This window comes from Pteropus alecto, unplaced genomic scaffold (genome assembly GCF_000325575.1).
Source record: "Pteropus alecto unplaced genomic scaffold, ASM32557v1 scaffold11, whole genome shotgun sequence".
In the NCBI taxonomy this organism is placed as follows: Eukaryota; Metazoa; Chordata; class Mammalia; order Chiroptera; family Pteropodidae; genus Pteropus; species Pteropus alecto.
This window is the reverse complement of record NW_006431956.1, coordinates 5,218,729-5,222,232: the sequence shown is the minus strand read 5'-3', so window position 1 is coordinate 5,222,232 and position 3,504 is coordinate 5,218,729. Positions and strand designations below refer to the sequence as shown.

The window sequence follows — 3,504 nt, the reverse complement described above, 5'->3', positions numbered from 1 at the left end:
GGGAGGGAAAGAATCCCGTCTGTATGATCCTGGGGATTTCGACTTTGGAGGTAGAAGAGGAGAATGGAGGAAAGGGGAGAAGTTTCGCCTTTGAGCGTAGAGTTCATTTATTAAAGCCTCGCAAAAGTAGCAGCCTGGAAAAGCCGGATTTTATCAGTTATGATTCCTGCTAAGAATCATAACACTGGAAGAATCCTAGTCAAACTTGTAGTATCCTTCATTTTTCCTCCTCTTCCCTCCCCATCACACTATCATCTATTTTCCCTACTCCTCTGAAATGACGTATCGGATGGCTACCAGAAAATAGAATATTAAGAAAATTCATTTGTTTCTTTAAAAAAAAAAAATTGAGAAAGAAACGACTAGCTGCTGAGAACCGCCTTTAAAATCAGGTCCTTGCTTCTTACCGTTTCATGCCTTGGGCTTGTACCAAGCACCCATGCCTAAAGGCGCACGTTTTACATGTCTCTTTAAAGTTGCGCACTTACTGGTCCAGCTAAGCAGTTTTAAATTGGAAAGGTAAGAACTCAACTACAGGCCTCTTTAGAAAAGTATTCATTAGAATAATTACTAGATCCTCTGCCTATTTGGAATTAGAAATTCTTCCCCCCAGGAATATGGATTGTTTCATGTTTATTTTTCTCAAAAATGTTTACTGGCTAAGTGGTTTAGTTGAGAACATTGTTTTCAAAGCAGAGGTAAATATAATGCTGCAGTATGTGTTTGGGGAGGGAGCAGCCGCGGTTGTTCATAAGCATTTCTGAGATCCAGTATTATGCAATCCTTTGTCTTTTTGGGGGTGGGGGAGACAGAGCAATATTCCCTATATGTTAGGAGAGTGGTGCTAGACTGCCAGATCTAAGTGACCGAATGCCAGATAGAGCAGTCGCTCAAATATTGTTTGATTGACATAGAAATTAGCAAGTTACAGAGGAGGAAATGTTAGCACTGATTGGGGTGAATTTGGGTAAGTTATTTTCTCTTGAAGATAGAATTAATAGATGCAGGAGAAAGTAGAAACTGGAAACAGTCATTATAGGAGGACTAATATATTAACAGCCCAGGACACTTGTGTGGAGGTTGTTAAGTAACTTTTTAGTATTACAGTTGCTTTTATGTAACTTGTTAACACATTTAACCGGCATCAAGTAAATCCACATTACAAACAGATACTCCGGTATTTTGAATGGATACAGCTAAATTCACTTTTATATTTTTTAGCCACCATGTTTGTCTTGTCTTTACTTAGCCATGAAGTGTTTCTATTCATCAAGTTTCTTCAATAAAACCTTTACCACAATGGAAATAGTTGCTTTTTCTCATGCATGCCAAAAAATATCGGTAGCCAAATGATTGAGGGGGAGGTTTATTGTGCAATTACAAATTAAATAATGAAAAAAATATTTCCTTCTCGGAATCCTTCTATGTTAATATTTCCAACTATCTTCTGCTGGTTTTCTCCACATGAAAATCTCACCAACACCTCAATACTCGAGTCCACATTTGAACAGTGCATCAAACTTTTCGCCTTCTGATGTCTCAGTGTCCTTTAAGAGCGTCTCCTTGGAATTAGCTTTAGAAACTCCCTCCCTAGAAGCTGATTTAGGAAAAGTAATGAAGCCTCATCTGCAAGGAATTCTTTTCTTGCCACTGCTACCACCCTAGGCCAACCCTGTTCTCTCTTTCTTAGGCTATTAGTGTTACTGGAACCCCGGGGTTTTCCCTTGAGTCCACCTCCCTGAGTGCACTGGCACAAAAAAATGCACAAGCAGGAGTTTGCAGAATAGAAAGAATTGTTGCATACTGAAGTGACCAATTTGGAGACAGAGGCTTTTACTCTAAAAACATCCAACTTTCCCATGGCGTTTACAGACCCTACGGGGCAAAATCACAAGGTACGCGTGGGCTGGAGGTTGGGGTTCGTGCTGGCAGCTGATTGGTCGGAGGTGAGATAAGGGTAATATATCATTTATTCAGGTCTTGAGGACAACTCAGGTCTTTTCCATAGCATCCCTCTGTACAGTCCCTTGAGAAAGCCAGAGGGCCTTTCCTTCCTTAGGGCTCAGGGACTGAAAGTAACTTAGGTCATGTTATCTGTAGCATGCCAGAAGTCCAGACCTAGTGACCATTGGTCCGGGCTATTGTCTTCTGCTGCCTTAGGGTTTGCTGACTATCCAGGGCAACCCTTTTTTTTGTTTTCCTAATCCATAAAATCCCAAAATGCTTGGGAAGGTTTATTATTATTATTATTATTTAGCAATAGCACCCATGGTCTCTGAGGAGTAGAAAGAGAAAGAGGATTTCTAGAGCTAGGATTTAAAACTAAATTAAATCTAAGTCATAAGGACCCTTGGTTTCACAAGAGGTTCTTTACTGGTCTCATTATTATGTCACTGTAACCCTTTAAACTTCTCAAGAGTAATTATAGTCACTTCACTCTTGCTCAACCAGAACTAAATGTGATGATTATAAATCACCAAATAGCATTATTTCCGTAAAATGTTAGTTCCCTCCCAACCCACCCAACCCCTACACCTGCCAGAAAAGAAAAAAACCTTCAGAGCCTTTCCATCACTTACAAATTAAGTACAGGAAGTCTTCATTATCTGAGGATAATTGTTGTCAGCAAAGAAAAGCTCAGAAAGTGAATCCATTTGATGTGAATACCAAAATTTTACCATAAGTGGTACCAAAGGACTGGTCAAAATATTACCTTTAAAAAAACACAAAATTTTATGAATATAGCCAAAATTATTAAATAGAAATATACTAATTGATTCTTTGTTCATTATAAATCAAGTGGCTTTTCTGTGTAATTTTCCTGTGTAAATTACTCCGAAGGATTGTAGAATGGCACCTTAAACATGCCCAACCATTTGATGCTTAACTTTGACAAAGTCATGTTATTTTTTCAAACATTGATCCTCTCCCATTTAATTTCTTTTAGAATGCCTTGCTGATTTCTCTATCCAATTATATAACTGTTCCAACTGCCTGACCTTCATTTGTCAATCAGAAGCTTTCCTTATGATTTGAGATCCTACATCTTTTACTTGGTTGAGAATAGATGTTATTTACGATACTCAGCTATCTGGGAAAGACTAGCCAATGTGTAATTTCTTGGGATGCCTGCTTCACTTTGCAACTCCAGCAAACGGCAGGGCTTCAAGTGTGGTAATTTGAATAATAATGAGTGCAAACTCCACAGCCTATTCTTTTGAGATTCTCAGTTTAACTTCTTGAATCTTAACTCCCACTTAACTTTAATCCATCTGTTGTTATAACAAATGCTGAAATACCCAAGTTTGTAGAAAACTAATCACTTATCGTTCTCTAAGTGCTAACTCCAAGAGGAGCTTACATAGCAACAAGTTTGTGGCATACCACTTAGGGTTGGACAAAAAAAGATTATGAGATGTTCTAAATTAAAATTACAGCAGCCAAAGAGTGAAAGAGAACAGCTAGCCTGTTAATAGCTGTGGACCACCTCAGTCAAGATGCTCG

General features: G+C 38.6%; 1 protein-coding gene across 3 annotated transcripts in view; it reads left to right on the top strand.

The window, feature by feature from the left end:
- Positions 1–3,504, top strand: part of NUDT5 (nudix hydrolase 5) — a 22,011-nt gene that overhangs the window by 595 nt on the left and 17,912 nt on the right. The gene's annotated exons all lie outside the window — the stretch shown is intronic.